This window comes from Dendropsophus ebraccatus, chromosome 14 (genome assembly GCF_027789765.1).
Source record: "Dendropsophus ebraccatus isolate aDenEbr1 chromosome 14, aDenEbr1.pat, whole genome shotgun sequence".
NCBI classification, from domain to species: Eukaryota; Metazoa; Chordata; class Amphibia; order Anura; family Hylidae; genus Dendropsophus; species Dendropsophus ebraccatus.
The window spans coordinates 30362274-30381236 of record NC_091467.1 but is presented as its reverse complement, the minus strand read 5'-3'; the positions used below and the strand labels follow the sequence as shown (position 1 = coordinate 30381236).

At 42.5% G+C, this 18963-nt stretch overlaps 1 long non-coding RNA gene across 1 annotated transcript in view; it reads left to right on the top strand.

Annotated features, from left to right (window-relative positions):
• The window catches only part of LOC138773068 (uncharacterized), a 62232-nt gene extending 43963 nt beyond the window's left edge, over positions 1-18269 (top strand). Inside the window, exons 2-4 of the long non-coding RNA XR_011359873.1 lie at positions 3860-3940; positions 6509-6566; positions 18189-18269. This is a non-coding gene — a long non-coding RNA (uncharacterized lncRNA). The remainder of the gene's footprint in view (positions 1-3859; positions 3941-6508; positions 6567-18188) is intronic.
• The last annotated feature ends 694 nt before the right edge of the window (positions 18270-18963 follow it).

The following is an 18963-nucleotide window of genomic DNA, read 5'->3' as shown; positions in this document are numbered from 1 at the left end:
GCTAGGGTGCGCCTAGATAGGTCAGGCAGAAGGGTGATCTCGGCTCCTTCGAAGTCCATAGGGCCCAGTTCCCATGCTCTCTGGAGCAGCGCCTCTTTCTGCTGGTAATAATGGACGCGACACAGCACATCTCTGGGGCGGTTTTTCTCCTGTGGGCGCGGGCCTGCCACTCTGTGTGTCCGGTCCATCTCAATATGGGTATCCCCGGGGTCCCCCAAATACTTATTAAAAATGTACCGCACTGTACCCGTGAGACGATCCGGGCCAATCTCCTCCGGGAGACCGCGAATCTTGACGTTGTTACGTCGGCCCCGGTTCTCTAGGTCGTCCACATGGAAGATCAGATCCCGTAAAATGGCCTCCTGTGTGTCTACTCGGGGGGTCAGAGTGGTGACGGCCTGGTCTAGTGCCGCCTGCCGTGTCTCCAGTCCGGTTACAGCTGCTGCGACTGCCGTGATGCCGGACTTAAGGTCTGCCATGTCGCCAGCATGGCGTTCTTCCATGCGGGCTAGCTGAGCCGTGAGGTCCTCACGTGTCGGGAGGGCATGAAGGAGAGACCTCACCTCAGTCAGCAGCATGGCCGGGGTCAGCAGGGAGCGCGGATCCTGATCAGTCATGGACGGGGAGACTGCATCCAGCTCTAGCGGTGTCCGGAGGATCTCCGGGGTCGTCTGACTCAGTTCAGGGAAGGCGGGAGTCGCTTTCTGTGCGGTGCTCCTTGTCACAGGCGCCGCGGCCATCTTGGTGCGTTGCTGGGACGTCGGCGGGGTCTGCCGGACCGGACGGGCGAAGCGGGCCAGAAAGGTTTGTGGTGTCACCTGTGGCGTGCAGGGGGTCTTCCGTGACCCGGTGGGCATAACGGAGTTGCGGTAGTGTGGGAAAAAATCCCGATCAGAGCTCAGAGCAAACGCGTCCTCCTTGGTCCAATAAACTTAATGGACCTGCTGACAGTATGCTGTGGTAAACATCAGCATCCCGTTTTGACAAATACAAAGTTCTGGGTTATCCAGGATTTTATAATATTTAGTTGCTTTCTTCCAAAAACAGCGCCACCCTTGTCTTCAGGTTGTGTGTGGTTTTACAACTTAACTCTATTTACACTTCAATGGAACTGAGCTGCAATACCTTACACAAACAAGGAGGATGAGGGTGTTGCTGTTTCTGGGAGAGAGCAGCTGTAAGGTTTTTTTTTAACATTCTCGAAGTCTTGTGATACTTACAAAACTGTACCTGTATTATGGTGAGGTGCCTTATACATTTTTGGCCTACACAACTCATCAGGAAGGTTTGAACACCGCCTCACAAACAGCACTATTTTTCCTTGTAAAATGAAGGTCACCGCATAGAACATTGGGGTTTGTTGTGTGCCGATCATCATATCTATTGTGCATTCCATGATACAAGTGTGAACACAGCCTTATCCCTTTCACAGAATGCTGGATGACAGATTAACAATCATTGCAACTTTTACAGGATTTACACGATCCGCTTTTAGTAAAAGCAGATTTGTGGCACAGGGCTCAGTTCATATTAATGAAGTTATAAAATAAAACTAGATTATGTGTCTCGGACGAATCTATACATCCATGAGCCATGCATAAGGGTTAAATTATCCAGAAAGTATAATAGGAAGGGCGACAATGAGAGGGGTAACTTCTGTTCTGATGAAAGTAGGAATGTGCAGAATTTGTCAGTCTCCAAAAACCACAGAACTGCTCCTACCTGCCCTGAGCAGCAACAGCCGCCGTCCGGGAGACTCACTCATCCCATGAGTCACTGGGGAGGGGGGAATATTCCTCTTTGTGGACAATGAACGCACACCTCATCCAGTAAGGTTTTACGACCAGTTGTAACTTTTTAAACCAAATGGGCTGCTGACCTTTAAGGCCTTTAAACAGTATTGTCTTTAGGTCAGCAGTAACTATGCCCTTTACACCACTCGTTGCCAGCCGTATTGATTCTTTTACGAATATCTTGCATATATGCCATGAAGTAACCTAGTTACCCCCTATCCTAGAGCCAGATTCCTAAACAGCTAAAAAAAAAAAAGGAATGGGCCGGCAATCAGAAATAATTGTAGTACTGATAATGCTGCTAGATTTGGCCTCCTCAAGATAGCAAAGTTTTTACATTAAAGGGGTGGGGGATCTACAGGCCTGTGTGCAGTCAACTGCAGATTGTTAGGTTTCTGTGCAGCAGATTTACCAGCCCCCACTAGGGAACATTTTTCGCTTGATAGATGAGGTGCTTTTGCTCTGAAAACTCTGGAAAACCTACAAAGAGTTATGTGTTCAAGACTAACGGCAGGATTTAGGAGGCGGGAGAGAAGCCTGGCACATGTTACAGCTCTATGCATATAACACATGTGAGATTTCCATGCTTACAATCTATGCATGATTCTATAATCAAGAACACATTTACATTCAGTTATGATAAATAGATGATATGTAGATTGATAGATATATGGGTACGTGATAGCTGCAGAAGGATCCTTAGATAGATATGAGATGATAGATTAATAGGCATGTGATGTCACAAAAGGAACATTAGAGAAAGTATGTAAGGCTGTATTAACCCTGAATAAGCAGTCTATACTTAAAGGAAATCTGTCCTATATAATTGACATTATAATTGACATGCTGACACTGTTAGATCAAGGAGACACACAGTAACTTACAAATATCCTTCTGGGCTTCCAGAACGTACATAAATGCTTTTCTTCTACAGTAAAAAGTTTCAGGGAGGCTTTTCCAAGCCCCTGATCAGCTGAAAGCAGTACTAACATCTAACTACCCCTTCCATTCTTGACTCTGCTTGATTGACAATTAGCTGCATACAGGGTCAATGATGGAAGGGGGCGGGGGTATTACAGCCCTCAGAAGATCAGGAACTTGGGAATGTTTTTCTGACACTTTTCGCTGGGGAATGAAAGCATTTATCTAAAGGTACTGTGTGTCGTCTTGACCGAACAGTAGAAATGTACAAATCTACAGTAAGTGCCGCTTTGCCAAATGCTCTGCATTTGTCTCCCAGTGTCTGGAGAAGGTGGAGGCAGCCCCAGGGCTGCCTAGAAAACATGGATACAGCCTATGATTTGTTCATCTCTACCTAAGGCCTTATGCACACGTTCAGTGATTTTCAAGGTTCATGGGTGATATCTAACAGTGTCAGCGGTGTAACATGAACTTCATGCTGTGGAATCTGTTGGTGCTATACAAAAAGATATTATTATATCTGACAGATTAACATAAGTGATGGTCTGGGGTCTAGGTTAAACATATCCATAGACTTCTGCACTGTTCCATTGATATGAATCCTGTCAAAATACAATAATGTGCAATATATATATATATATATATATATATATAATTATTTTATTTTTAAATCTCGGACTCTGTGTATGGCGGATGCCACTGAGGCTTTTTTTTTTTTAGACCACGTCCGTGATATCCGCTTACTTTATACATCAGGAAATCTCCTGTCGTATTCAGCAAAACATTGATACAGCCTATGAGAGACAAGTAGAATTAGGGCCTGTTCACACTGCGGAAAACAGGCGGAAATTCTGAGTGGAATCCCCGCCGTGTACTACGCTTAGAATTCCGCCTGCCTCAGTGCCTCAATGTTAAGTATCGGGGGCCTCCGCTCTCTGTCTCTCTCCACTGAGGCAGTGAAGCAGGCAGTCCGCAGCGGGGATTCCACCCAGAATTTCCGCTTCTACAGTGTGAACAGGCCCTTAATGTGAAAAAAAATGCATCTCCCCTCCAGTCACTGTTGCCAAGCAGACTTATGATAGTGGCATTGTAAACATAAATTATGCTTGTTGTTTTACCTGATTCCCTTTTTTTCACTGTTCCAGGAATACAACAGCACAGAAAAACCTCCAGTATTTTCACACTGCGTAAGAAATAAGTTGCTGACGTTTGGCCAGAAAACCAAGGTATTCTCTTTTGAGGACACAATGACTAATGTATATAGGAAATTTTCTGCAGCTTTAACATGCAAGAAAAACAAAAAGCTTTCTTGTTCTCACACACAATGACACCATACACTTAATGGTTACAGTTTGCTTAAAGAGCACTGTCAGCTTGCAAGTTACAGTATACTTTCATGGCTGCTATATATTTGTCAGTCCCGGTGGCACAGAAAAGAACTATAAAAATGTATTTAACAAATAAACTTTAGCTCCAAGCAGGTAAGTGTTATTTCCACAAAGACCTCATTCTTGGCATGACCCCTGATATCATATAAGGTGCCCTATTCCTGAGGACGCCTTTTTGAGAAAATCACTCATACTCTCCCATTTACCCACTTTGATACAGGCATGAGTGGATGGCCGCCATATAACAGTAAATAACGGCCATTATTTCAGTACAACAGCCGTTGTTTTAAAATAACAGCAAATATTTGCCATTAAATGGCGGCCATCACAGAAAGGCTCTGTTCACACAATGTTGAATTTGAGTGGATGGCCGCCATTTAATGACAAATATTTGCTGTTATTTTAAAACAACGGCTGTTATATTGAAATAATGGCATTTCTTTACTGTTATATGGCGGCCATCCACTCAATTTCAACATTGTGTGAACAGAGCCTTTCTGTGTTTTTAATCCACTCCTGGTTTTGGTTGCAATATGAGGACCACAATACTGACTGAAATATACGTAGTGTGAACCAAGCCTAAAGTTGTAACAATGACTCTTCAGAGTGAATTGTGCAACAGTAGATTAAATACAAACAGCGTGGTACACAATACAATGCTTTACAATACAGTACATACAGCATATACATAATGCACTGTATACATAGGTCAACAATAGTAGAACAATAGACATTTCTCAAAGCACTATATATATTGTCTTTTACATTAGAAGGAAACACGTGAAGTTTTCTGCACTCACAGGCAGCTGTAAGGTAATTGCAAGGTTACATTACAAACCAGTTATTCCAGGAAATAAGGGTGAACAGCACAGCTGACTTTTTTATTGTAGTACATAGATGGGTGGCATCCACCAGACTAGGATCCTATATTTGTTAGTTTCTCATTGATGGGCATTGGTGGGTGACACCCCTTCATGAAATTCATTTTTCCTAGTATGGTAAATAAAAAGATTTTTATTCCTAGTATTGGTGTAAAAAGAAGTTGAAAGTTTTTGCACAACATTCACATTCACTATAGTTCACCTCAAAAAGTTTCTCCATGACCCTTCCATGCTATAAGGAGCAGAGAGATTTACAAGGCCTAATAAACTGTACAGCTGGATTGATCGTGTGGATTCAGACATGGCGATGCGTAGCAATAATTATGATTTCATCAGGGGCCGACTGTCCAAAACTAGTGCTTCAACTTAATTGGCTTGTGTAAAAGGGGCTTGACCCCTTCTCTATTCCCCTTTTTGCCCTCTCTCTCTTTTATTTACCTTTTTAATCTTCATTGTTTCTTTCGTTTTGATTACATTTTGTTTTCTCTGAGGCGCCTTGATGGTCTTTGTATTGTTATGCGGAGATATCTAATGTTGATTTCACTCACTGCTGTACGTTCCAATTTGTTGTTTGTTCTGGAGCTATGTAATCCCCTAGATTTTGACAATTTCCTTTAATTGCTGTCAAACTATGCTTTGTATCTTTTTTTTTTTTTTTTTTTATGAAAACCATTGAAATATAAAATACAGCAATAAAAATTTGCTTTCCCTTTTAGTCTTTCTGCCTTGCCTGTCCCAGAGGTCATAGTTGGTTAAGGGGGGCAATGGAGAGGGAGTTGGCCCATCTAATTTGGACCCCCCACAACCCCCCTGGCTTCCTGAAAGCTATCCAGAGGCTGAGAGCCTAACAAAAAGCAGGTGTCCTAAATGAGCTGGGGGATGGGAGAGAGGGGGCTTTGAGGGGGTAGGGAATTCAAGGCAGGCTCCGGTTAACTCTTGTTTAACTTGGTAGGGTTGTGGAAGTGCATTTGTTGTTTCTAGATTAAAAACAATGATTGCAACAAAGGATGTGCTAGGCTCATGATAGAGCAAGGCTGTAAAGCAAAATCTGCTCAATATCCAAACCAGGTGTGTCAGACCGGAGAGCGCCTGGTCAATGTCATGAGACATGTTACACATAAAAATAAATTTTTTTTATATATATATATACATACATACATACACACATACACACACACACACACACACACACACAAAGTTGTCCCTTCCACTCCCCCATCATAAATGTACCTTATCTGTAGACTAAATGCAAACAGTTTTTTTTTTCTGCTCATATGTGCAGAAACATCGGCTTGCTGTTCTGGATAGTTTTTTCAGTCATCATCAGGTGTAGTTATTGGTTTGTTTGTAAAGTTCTTCATGACAAAGGACAGATGTGCATAACCGAGCAAATACTGCCTGCAATAGGTCTGCAAACAGCTCTCACCTCATCAATGGAATGGCAGCCCAGGTCACAGAGCAAGGCAAAGATCAATATGTCAATTGTCTGCAGTTTATCCCTTTAACATATGGTACTGTCCTCCAGATTGCCAACCTCCAGAGACCAAGTGTGTTTAAGAAAACTGCCATCTAAAATCCCTGGGGTAAGTCAGACTTTAGGGTGTGGTAAAGTGTGAGCACTTGGGCAAACATTTCTGCATCAATTCTTTAGTCAATGTAAATATCTGTATAAAAATACATATGAGATAGACATGAAAGAGATAGATGATAGATATGAGATAGATAAGCATTATGGGGGTTTTACAAGGAACGATTTATCGTTCGAATTTGAACGATAATCGTACGTGTAAACGCAGCGAACAATCAATCGACGTGCGAGAAATCGTTTATTTTGATCTTTCAACATGTTCTCAAATCGTCGTTGATCGTTCGCAAAAAATTCGCAGATCGTTCCGTATAAAGATTTTTTTCAACGATTTCACCTATGTGTGAGATAGGCTTAAGCGATCGCAAAACGATCGCATAACGATTTTTCCGTACAATGTATCGTTCTGTCTAAACACTGATCGTTATAAAAAAAACATTGTTCATTCAAAATCGTTAATCGTGCTATCAGGCGAATTATCGCTCCGTGTAAAACCACCATTAGGTGGGTGGATAGATAGATGAGAGTTAAGGCCCTATTACATGAAGCAACTATCAACGGCTATTACGGCCGATAATCACTTTGAGTAATGAAAGGCAACGATCGGCCAACAAGAATGATATTGGCTGATCGTTGTCTTTCATTGTCTCGTTCCCTGCCAGCAAGCAGGGAACGAGAAGCAAGTGAGCGTTCACCTAAGGTTACTATAACACAGAACGATAATTGGCCGAATCGGCCCTACCCGGCCAATTATCGTTCCGTGGAATAAACACAACGATCAGCCGATGATGGTTGTCATCATCTGATCGTTGATATAGACTTGGACATATAATTGTCGGCCACCGACCGCCCACCGCTACATGTAATAGCGGTGCGCTGCTGGCGGATAACGATTTGCAAAGTAAATACATTACCTATCCATGGTCCAGGGCTCTTCCTGCGCTCTGCTTCTTTCCGGGTTCTGCGCGGTACAGCTTCAGATCGCTTCAGTGTCTTAGCTGACAGGCCACTCAGCCAATCACTGGCTGGGACCGCTGCAGCCAGTGATTGGCTGAGAGACCTGTCAGTTAAGACAGGCCGCTCTGAAGCTGCAACGCACGGGACTCAGGGAGAAGCGGACTGCAAGAGGAGCATGGATAGGTAATGTATGCCAGTTTAGCAAGGACTGCAAGGACATCGGTAATGATGTCCATGCAGCCCTTGTTAAATGATTATTGAGCTGTGTAATAGGCCCAGTAAACAGTTATTATTGGGCCCCCATCGGACACCCTAACAGGTTGGCGCTCACTTGCTCCCAGAGATCGCCCCATGTAATAGGGGCTTTAGATAGATATGAGAGATCGCAGACAGATAAATAGATAGATTATAGACAATAAATTCATATGCAATAGAGATGGATATAGCAGACACATAAGAGATTAGATCATAGGTGACGTGTATGAGATAGATATAGGAGAAGTTGGATGCAGCCCTTGGGAGTCCTGGAAAACATGGATCCAGCATATGGCGAATCTGAGCGTGCTCGATGTTTTCTTAACCCTAATAGAGATATATAATATAGGTAGATACGATTTTTGCATGATTTTTGAATCCCTTGCTATAAAATGTAATGAGATCCATTAGAAAATTACAGTTATGAAAGTAAGGGCCCTATTTCACCAAGAGATTATCTGACAGATTTTTTAAAGCCAATGCCAGAAATGGATTTGAAAAGAGGAGAACTCTCAGTCTTTCCTTTATTACCTGTTCACTGTTTATAGTCCATTCCTGGCTTTGGCTCAAAAAAATCTGTCAGCTAATCTGTTGGTGTAATAGGGCCCTAAGGTAGTGAGGTGAATCTGGTCTTTGTAACACTGACCTGGATTTAGCTCCACATGCTGAATGGGCATGCATTACTAGTTCCTTTATCTAGTAGAGCTAATGCTTGGTTGTGGAGGTATATGTATTCTGAGGGTTAATGATTTTGTACGTCCATTCATATCTTCCAATCAGTGAGCACATCTCTGACTCAGTCCATAGCAGACGGCTTTCAGAGCCCAGACCCTGAGTCAAATCCAAAGAGACATTTTCACTGTGCTTTTCCGGAAAGCCTTCACACAAGGTCACTCAGCATATCCAAGGAAAACTAACAGCAAACATCCAATCCGTCATTTTACAGCTAGATGTGTGTAGGAACATGGATACGTTACAGCCACAGGACAGCTGAGAACTGATCGCATTACTGAAGAAGAGTTTAGTATCTGAACAAATTCCTGGGTGCATGTGTATGTGTGTGTGTGTATATATATATATATATATATATATATATATATATATATATATATATATATATATACATATACATTTTATTAATGTCCTTCTTCAGGTTTCCTCCTTTCTGAATACATATTTCATCATACAGACAATGACACTGGGCCATGTTTTTTTTTTTTGTTTTGTTTTTTTTTTTCAAATCTAAAGAGCTTGTCCAAGATTGAAAAGCAAGGTCTGCTATTAGTTCCCTAAAATAGTGCCACTCATATACTGATATTGTTCCATATGCAGAGCCAAATGAGGGCTTCTTTATTGCAGTGCTTTTCAAAAACCTCCTTTATTTTACCATAAATGTACTTCAAAACAAAAAAAAAATATATATATATAAATAATTTTCTAGCTGAAATTGGGGAAAAAAACCAGCAGCTTTTGAGAGTTCTTTTTTACACTGTTCACTTTGCAGTAAGGGCTCGGCCACACTAACGTTTTTCTTTTTTTCTATCCATAGAAACCTGTGCATATTAATTTAACGGATGAGCATAAACCGATGAGCAGACTGATTCAAACTGATTGCAAAATGTTTATCTTTTTTTAATGGTCTGTTTGTATTTTGGCTTAAAAAAACTGACTTTTGTACATCAGTTTGCATTAGTCAGCATCCGTTATCAGTCAGCATCTGTTTTTCTATCAGTTTAATTTTCTTCTTTGTTTTTTTGCTTCTGCGCATGCTCAGTACAAAAACAGATGAAAACAAACGGTTGTGAACGGAAATACCTTCCGTTTAGATCCGTCCTCATTGACTACAATAAAAAAAAAAACAGAAGTGCACTTTCCGTCCATGATCCATTTTTTTTAAACTGCAAACACTATTTTTTTCTCTCCGTTAAAAAAAAAAAACGATATTGAACGGATTGCGTGCAAACGGAGCACACTAATATATCATGGGAATCTATGGGGACTTGTTTACTCCAAAACGGAAAAGGTAGACGGAATGCTGCCGGATGGTCAAACGCTGATGTGAACGTAGCCTAAGCCTGATCCTCGCGTGTTCAGATCTTTTGTGCGGGCTTTAAATTTATCGCTATCAACCACATATCTCCTTGTGTAAATAGTAATATGTTTAAAGGGGTTATCCAGCGCTACAAAAACTTGGCCACCTTCCCCCCTACTGTTGTCTCCAGTTCAGGTGTGGTTTGCAATTAAGCTCCATTTACTTCACTGGAACTGAGTTTCAAAACCCCACCCAAACTGGAGACAACAGTAGGGGGAAAGTGGCCATGTTTTTGTAGCGCTGGATAACCCCTTTAACCCTTTTAAAGGGAACCAATCACACAAAAATTGGCTATAAAGCTAAGGAAACGTGCTGGTAGATTAGCCAGCACGCTTCCTAACCATCTTCCTGTCCCCTCCGTCCCATGAACATAGAGCCCGCAAAGTTAGTTTATTAGTCTCCCCGTCTCTATGCAAATTACCATCTAAGTAGTCACGGTGGGCGGGTGTCTTCAAGTAGTCACTGTCCCGGGCCTGTTATCACGCCCCTCTGGGCATGCGCAGTACTGTGGGTGGAGCCGCTGCTGTACTACGCCGCACAGGCGCAGTACCGCAGCGTCTTCTCCGGCTGCACTGCGCATGCGCAGCTTAGTAAAGACGTCGGCAAGGCCGACGTGCAGTGTCGCCCCCCCCTAATGACGTCACTATGCGGCGCTTTCTACACACGCCCCGAGGGGCGTGATAACAGGCCCAGGACAGTGACTACTTGAAGAAGCCACCCGCCCACTGTGACTACTTAGATGGTAATTTGCATAGATCCTGGGAGACTAATAAACTAACTTTGCGGGCTCTATGTTCATGGGACGGAGGGTACAGGGGGATGGTTAGGAAGCGTGCTGGCTGATCTACTAGCACGTTTCCTTAGCTTTATAGCCAATTTTTGTGTGACTGGTTCCCTTTAAGGATGGAGCCAGTTTTTTTAATTTTTGTGCTTTTCTTTTTTCCTCCTCATGTTTAAAAGGCCACTGCGCTTGCATATTTTCCCCTACAGATCCACATGAGCCCTTATTTTTTGCGATATCAATTATACTTTGCAAATACACACTTGATTTTTCTATAAAATATGCTGCAAAACCAGGAAAAATTATATGTGCAGTGAAATTGAAAAAAAAGGTGCAATTCCTTTTATTTTGAGGGGTTTCGCGTTTACGCCATTTGCCCTATGTTAAAACCAACATGTTAGGTATGTTCCTCACGTCAGTATGATTACAACGATATGTAACTTGCATGATTTTTATTTTATTTGATGGCTTTTAAAAAATTTAAACATTTAAAAAAACCAAAACTTAAATGTGTTTAAAATTGCTCTATTCCCATCCTTATAGCGCCTTTATTGTTTGGTCTATGGGGCTGTGTGAGGTGTCGTTTTTTGCGCCATGATCTGTTCTTTCTTTTGTTGCGTATATGCAACTTTTCAATCACTTTTTATTACTTTTTTTCTGGATTTGATGTAAACAAAAATGCGCAATCTTGCACTTTGGCAGGTTTTTGCGCTTACACCGTTCACCATGCGAGATCAGGAATGTGATAATTTAATAGTTCAGGCGATTACGCACGCGGCGATACCAAATATGTTATTTTTTTGTTTATGTATTTTTATTTATAAAATGGGAAAAGGGGGGTGATTTTAGGGATGGTCCGAACCGAGTTCGGTTCGGGTTCGTACGAACCCGAACTCTCGGTAATGATTCCCGCTGTCTGCCCGCTCCGTGCAGCGGGCGGATCCAGCGGGAGGACTGCCTGGAAAACTGGGATACAGCCATAGCCATAGGCTGTATCCCAGTTTTCCAGGCGGTCCTCCCGCTGTATCCACCCGCTCCACGGAGCGGGCAGACAGCGGGAATCTGATGCCGAGCGTTCGGATTCGGACCATCCCTAGGTGATTTAAGCTTTTATTGGGGAGGGGATTTTTTATTAATAAAAACACTCAGGCTACATTCACACTTCTGTAGTGCAACCCGTGACCGCGGCCCGCATTACTAATGTGCATCTGTAGTGCTCCATGCCTCACGGAGCACTATATTAACGCTTCATTAGCATAGTGATCCGTGCCACAAAATGCGGTCCGCATTACAGCATGTCCTGTTTTACGGACACGTGAACGAGGCTATTGAATACCATAGGTCCTATGTTCTATCCGCAATTGCGGACAGAACAACGGATGTGTGAATATAGCCTTTGTTTTTTTTTTTACATACAGCAATTAGAAGTCCCCTTGGGGGACTTCTATATACACAGCACTGATGTCCCATTGAGATCAATACTGTATATAATAGAGCAATGATCCATCAAATCAGTGTTCTATTACTCTGGTCTGCAGCAGACCAGATACACTGATTGCCGAGCCAGGATCAGCGTCATTCAGACGCTGAGCCCGGGCCGGCTCAGTACAAGGGATCTCCCCTCCGCGATCGCATTGCGGGGGTAGATCCCCCACCAGACACCAGAGAGAGGGGCACAGATACTATTTAAATGCAGCTGTCAGCTTTGACAGCTGCATTTAAATATTTAATTAGCCGGGAGCAGCGATTGGACACACCGGCTTATACCCCCGGTCCCCAGCTGCACATAGCTATCGGGGCCCGTGGGCTGCAAAGATTGCTCACGCCGGGAGCCCTCTCTGTTTACCCTGAACGGCCGCATGACGAGTATAATCGTCATGCGTCATTAAGGGGTTAAATAGCTGCATTAACAATACAGTGATTGATTGTGTAGCCCCAGTCACGCGACTACTTAAGGCCTTCTAAAGGCACTACACATGAGCGCCAATCTTGGTGATAGGTGCTTGCCTGTGTTTTTGCATGGCCCCATATTGGGACATGTAAAAGGACCTTAAAAGGCAGCCATTTGGTGGAGAGAAGGATCAGGTGTGTTTTCCCTGACCAAACCTGTTTTTCTGGGAAGAATAAAGGCCCTATTACACGAGGCTACTATCGGCGTGTAATAGCGGAGGCAGTGAGCGGGGAACGAGGAGCAAGCAAGTGGTGACCTGACAGGTCGGTGTTTGTTTGCTCCTCTATATTGCCCCGTGTAATAGGGGCTTTAGCCAGTGCTAGCTGTCTGGTTGCCCTTCCCCTCCACATAGAGAGCACATGTGTGTTTAGCCAATGTGTGTGGCTAAAAGAGGTGTTTTAGGGATCCTGGTAATATTGACAGTAGTAGGATCATCCGGTAGGGTCAGTTATTTTTTGGATTATGTCCAAAACTTTACCCCAATAGTTTTTAATGGAGGGACAGTCCTAGCATTTTGTAACATGGTTCCTCTTCCAAGTCGGCTATGCTAACAGCAGTCAGTAGTTCTAGGGTAGTTTTGATTGTTTCCCTTTCTTACCCTGCCCCAGTCTTTTCTAGAGAAAGTAAGCCACTGCCAGACTCTTTTGGCGGTAGCATATCTCCCAGAAAACAAAAGTATCAGGAAGCTGAAATCTGACATTCCTGGAGGAGAAGGAAGGCATTCAAACACATTACATATTTGGTTGGTCCTGCCAAAATGAGCAAGTATTGACTTATGTGTAGGGGGGGCCTTAATACCCCATGTTTATAGGTCCTATGGTTCGGTTCAAACTTAGTTTGGAACTCTATATACATTAGATTTTTCCCTAACCGGCTATAAGATTTCTAAACATTAATACTGCCTCTCTATACAAGGGGAAGTAAGTACAATAGGTATGTACAGAACAACGGATGACAACTGTATGTATGTCAAGGAGGTCATAGGTCAAGCTGCCAGGTCCACTCTCTTGCAGAACAATACATCAATTCAGTGCTAGACAAGAAACAAAACAAGGTAGAATACTGAATAAGATTTTTAAGGGCCCTATTCCACGGGACGATTATCATTCGAATTATCGTTACATTGTTCGGATCTGAATGACAATTGTTCGGTTGAATAGCAGTTAACGATTAAGCGACGAACGAGAAAACGTTGATCGCTTAATAAGACCTGGACCTGCTTTTATCGCTGCTCGTTTGCAAATCGTTCGCATTAAATAAGAGGTTGTTCGGTCGTTCGCAGTAACAACGAACACAATAGCGAGGACAAGACGACCGCAAGAACGATCATAAGAAACTATTATCGTTCCATGTAAATGGGTGAACGATTGCAGGCCGTTAATGCGAACGATAATCGTCCCGTGTTGCTGATTGATGGACAAAGAGCGGAAAAGAAAAGGCCTACAGTAAATAGAAATATAGTAGATTACTAGAGTTACTAAAGTTAAGATATTGCTAAACCACAACTTGCCTACAGATCTTCATTTGTGCTGTGCTGAGCGGTACATGGTCTGCATTCTAAGTAGTGAATGCTTTCATGTAGATTGCTGAATCTATATACTTCAGTCAGCCTCTCCCCAGACTAGGGGTATGTTAACAATATTGAATCCACACGAAGACACACATCCTTCGCTTGAGTTCTGGCCGTCCCATAGACCGTCCGCCTGCAAATTCCGCCGTCTGCCCAAAGAATTGACATGTCGGGTGGGCGGAACTTCAGGTGGACACCGTGTGGCAGAATCTGCTTGAAATCTCCACTAGATTTTGTAGTGTGAACATACCCTAAAAAGGCAATCCAATCAGTGGTATTCAGCTGCATAACAATTTAAAGGGGTATTCTGGCAAGAAAAAGAAAAATTTCTCTTACATCACCTCTGTATTTTTATTAAATAAAATATATAGATTTTTTTAAATAATTAGTAAGTAAGAGGAGGAGAAGAAGAAGAAGAAAAGTAAGGGGCAACACAGCCCTTCTCCTGCCAACAATGGCCGATCTGTACATTTACTGTCCCTTTTAACCTCAACAATATAAGGCTAGGTTTACACTATGTAACTGTGCGGCTGTATTTTTTATGCGGCTGTAAATGTGCGGATGAAACTACGGCCGTGGGAAAAAAATAGACATGCGGCTCAAAACATACGGTCATTTACTTGGAAATCTGGTTCAACTAAATATAACAAATAAAATCTTAAAGTGATGCAAACACCTCTGGATGCATCTGGGAAAGCAGGGAACACAGTTTACATGAATTGCTATTACCGGGGTTTGCGATCCTCTGCACTAATGCCGATGTCTCTCATGGTTAATCTATTAAAATAATAAAACATATTTTCGTTGTAATAAAGTGCCTTTCGTTGTTCAATAATTAAAATTAAACTAATCCATCATTTTGCAATTAAATATACTGTTAAAATAAATTTATATATATATAAATAAATGTATATTTATATATATATTTTTTGACAGTATATTTAATTGCACAATGATGGATTCGTTAGAATTAAATTATTGAACAACGAAACTGAATTTATTTAATCGAAAATGTGTTTTATTAATTAAATATTAATTAGTACAGGAAGCTCCATAAGCCGTTAATTCATATTGCCGGCAATAGAGCATTCTGTACTAATCATCACTTTACTTTAATGAAAACATCAAATGTTTCTTCTAATTATGTTATCACAATAGCATTATTAGAAGAAACATTTAGAATTATATGTGCGCTCAGCTGATTGGCTGATCGGCTGAGCGCACATATAAAGAGCCGGTCCGCAGTACAGTGACTTCATTGTGCTGCGGACCAGCGAAGAGGACACATCGGGGTGAGTATAGAGCTCTCCCCACCCCCTCCCCAGCACTGCACCCCTCCCAGCAAGGAAGGGGGGGTCAGTTAACCCCTTCCTTGCTGGGATGGGTGCAGTCTGACATCAGTCTGGCCCCCAAGGGGTTAAGGGGGATGCAATACATCCTCCCTTAACCCCTTGGGGGCCAGACTGTAAGCAGCGATCTGTAAAGATGCTGCATACTGTAAGGAGCACAACACCGCTCACAATGATGGGTGTTGTGCTCCTGTTTGTGTGTTTTTTTGTGTGTTTCTCCCTTTTTGTTTTTCAGATATCGGTATCCTGGGGATTACGTCGGATTCCGTGGACTACGTCGATGACCAGCGTTTTTTTATTATTATTTTTTTTTAATAAAATGGTCAATGAGGGGTGTGGGGGTGTTTTTATTTGAATAAAAAAAAAATTTAACTTGTGTCTTGTCTTTATTTCTTTACTTTATAGACTTAGTAGTGGAAGCCGTCTAATAGACGGAATCCATTACTAAGTTGGGGCCTAGTGTTAGCCGGTATAAAATGGCTAACACTAACCCCCTATTATTACCCCAGTACCCAATGCCACCAGGGGTACTGGGAAGAGTCGGGTGCCAGTGGTCCCGGAGCGTCAAAATTGGCGCTCCTGGACCGGGCGGCAGCAGGCTGGTAAGATTTAGGCTGGGGAGGGCCTAAACCAATGGCTCTTCCCACCCTGGTCTTACCAGGCTGCTGTTGTTTGGTTTTTAACCCGGCTGGTTATAAAAATAGGGGGGACCCTATGCGTTGTTTTTTTTAAATAAATAAATAATTAAAAAAAAAACGCATAGGGTCCCCCCTATTTTTATAACCAGCCGGGTTAAAAACCAAACGACAGCAGCCTGGTAACACCAGGGTGGGAAGAGCCATTGGTTTAGGCCCCCCCCAGCCTAAATCTTACCAGCCTGCTGCCGCCCGGTCCAGGAGCGCCAATTTTGACGCTCCGGGACCACTGGCACCCGGCTCTTCCCAGTACCCCTGGTGGCATTGGGTACTGGGGTAATAATGGGGGGTTAGTGTTAGCCATTTTATACCGGCTAACACTAGGCCCCAACTTAGTAATGGATTCCGTCTATTAGACAGCTTCCACTACTAAGTCTATAAAGTAAAGAAATAAAGACAAGACACAAGTTAAAAAATTTTTTTTATTCAAATAAAAACACCCCCACACCCCCCATTGACCATTTTATTAAAAAAAAAACAAAACGCTGGTCATCGACGTAGTCCACGGAATCCAACGTAATCCCCAGGATACCGATATCTGAAAAACAAAAAGGGAGAAACACACAAACAGGAGCACAACACCCATCATTGTGAGCGGTGTTGTGCACCTTACAGTATGCAGCATCTTTACAGATCACTGCTTACAGTCTGGCCCCCAAGGGGTTAAGGGAGGATGTATTGCATCCCCCTTAACCCCTTGGGGGCCAGACTGATGTCAGACTGCACCCATCCCAGCAAGGAAGGAGTTAACTGACCCCCCCTTCCTTGCTGGGAGGGGTGCAGTGCTGGGGAGGGGGTGGGGAGAGCTCTATACTCACCCCGATGTTGTCTCTTCGCTGGTCCGCAGCACAATGAAGTCACTGTGCTGCGGACCCGCTAATTATATGTGCGATCAGCCAATCAGCTGAGCACACATATAATTCAAAATGTTTCTTCTAATAATGCTATTGTGATAACATAATTAGAAGAAACATTTGATGTTTTCATTAAAGTAAAGTGATGATTAGTACAGAAAGCTCTATTGCCGGCAATATGAATTAACGGCTTATGGAGCTTCCTGTACTAATTAATATTTAATTAATAAAACACATTTTCGATGAAATAAATTCAGTTTCGTTGTTCAATAATTTAATTCTAACGAATCCATCATTGTGCAATTAAATATACTGTCAAAAAATAAATATATATATAAATATACATTTATTTATATATATATTTATTTTAACAGTATATTTAATTGCAAAATGATGGATTCGTTAGAATTAAATTATTGACCAACGAAAGGGACTTTATTACAAAGAAAATGTGTTTTATTAATTTAATATATTAACTATTAGAGGCATTCGGCATCATTGCCGGCTATTTTTGAAGTACTCCGTACGGACCGCCTGTCAATCCACGGCCGCGTTTCCAGCCGCAAACAATGGTCTTGTTCATTTTTTACGGGTCCGTTTACGATCGGGCCGTAGATTCATACATAGTGTGCACTGTGCAGCCGTATATCCTATACTTTCCAGCGTACGCATGAACCACCAAAAATACCGCCGCACAATTACAGCCGCAAATACAGCAGCACAGTTACATAGTCTGAACCTGGCCTTAACCCTATATTTTTGCCAAAGATGATTATGGCCAGGGTTATACTGCCAGTTGTGTACTTGTCGTAGCTTTGCCTGTGTGACACATAACAGACACAGACAGCTGCAGCAAGTTCCCAGCTATGGAGTTGTTACACTTTGTAGAGGTGATGTCAACAGGGATTCCCAGGAAGAAAACCTCACCCTCAGGGGATTCCACTACAGGAAGCACAAAAACCTGATTTATCTTCTGTTCAGGCAAAGAAGCCGAGGGGGGCAGACGCAGGAATGTGTATAAAGCCGTGTTCCTGAGACATGACCTAGAAATGTGTTTGCGGTTACAAGTGCAGGACTAAGCATTCTCATATCCTTTATTTGTTATCTGGTTTGTAGATGCTGCTTACCTATATTCAGAGTCTACAGAGCGTGTATTCGTATAATCCATTCATCCTGATCAGCGCTATATACGACAAGTGACACATTGCACTCTTTTATTTTTTACCTCTTTTTCTAGTTTCTGTATTTATATCATTTGCAAAATTTCTTTACTGCACCTAAAATAAGCAATGAAGCAGATAGACAAATACAGTGGTACCTTGGTTTAAGAGTAACTTGGTTTAATTGTGACTTGGTTTAAATGCTCCCTGTAGTGGGTGTGAGCGCGAGTTGGGGAGGGGCATGGTCTGTATAGCGGGGTCTACAGCCCTGTACTCTGACCCAGGAAGTCTCCCTCACCTTCCAAATCATAGCAGATCCACTTCAGGCTGGGGCTTGCATCAGGGGACAGGACTGTGGAGGTATACTCTTTATAGCTGTAACCCCTGTCTCCCCGGACAGAGAGTGCTGCTATACTGTGCCCACATATTTCCATGCTGAACACACACCCCTTCCCCATTGCTGTCATGTGACCACACAGACCTATGACAGCAGCCCTGCTTCTCTATTCTAGCCTGTTGTACTACACTACTGCATTATGGGGATCTGCAGCTCCATCCTCTATCTACAAACTGCTGCTGTGTTATCAGGGTTGCAGTTACTACACATTATACTCCACATGCTGATTGTTATACTGTACAGTAACTTATAATATCACATATTCAGCTGTTTCTAAATGTTTGTTTCATCTGTTTTACATGTTATTGAGAATATAAAATCATTATTTTGGGGG